The following is a 442-nucleotide window of genomic DNA, read 5'->3' as shown; positions in this document are numbered from 1 at the left end:
CTCACCGGGACGGGACCCGCCTCGCCCCGGGCACCGCCGGGCCGGCTGGGGAGAGGGGAGCGCGGGGCTCGGGCTGGGCTTCTCCCCCCCACCCCCTGCCCCGGTGGGGCCCGGGCTGATCTGTCTCTCCCCCCTCCCTCCTCTCTCCAAGTCAGTCGGATGAACGGTCTCTGCAGGCCCGCTCAGCCGGCCCAGGTTTTTCCCGCGGGGGGGTGAGTATTCTGCTCGCTCCCGGTTGTGCTGGCGGTGGGGGGGCCAGGGAGGCCGGGTCTGCCCGTGCTGGGGGCTGTCGCCGGGCGTCCCCATCCCCTGTGTGACCACCACCACCTCCCCCCCCTCCTCTTTTTGGGGTGACGGGTGCCAAGGCTGAGCTAAGGTGGCCCAGGCTGCCACATCCCGGGGCTGGGGAGGGGGGGGAAGGCGTGCCGGGCTGCCCGTGCCA

General features: G+C 74.0%; 2 protein-coding genes across 2 annotated transcripts in view; both read left to right on the top strand.

The window, feature by feature from the left end:
- PSMD2 (proteasome (prosome, macropain) 26S subunit, non-ATPase, 2) overlaps positions 1–73 on the top strand; it is an 8,646-nt gene extending 8,573 nt beyond the window's left edge. Inside the window, exon 21 of the mRNA XM_010572978.1 lies at positions 61–73. The gene's annotated coding sequence lies outside the window, so the exon portion shown is untranslated. The remainder of the gene's footprint in view (positions 1–60) is intronic.
- Positions 74–148: 75 nt separating this feature from the next.
- Positions 149–442, top strand: part of LOC104835212 (eukaryotic translation initiation factor 4 gamma 1-like) — an 8,691-nt gene continuing 8,397 nt past the window's right edge. The window contains exon 1 of the mRNA XM_010573099.1: positions 149–212. The gene's annotated coding sequence lies outside the window, so the exon portion shown is untranslated. The remainder of the gene's footprint in view (positions 213–442) is intronic.

Source organism: Haliaeetus leucocephalus, unplaced genomic scaffold (genome assembly GCF_000737465.1).
Source record: "Haliaeetus leucocephalus isolate CR32 unplaced genomic scaffold, Haliaeetus_leucocephalus-4.0 Scaffold362, whole genome shotgun sequence".
NCBI lineage: Eukaryota > Metazoa > Chordata > Aves > Accipitriformes > Accipitridae > Haliaeetus > Haliaeetus leucocephalus.
This window is presented reverse-complemented; position numbering and strand designations above follow the sequence as displayed.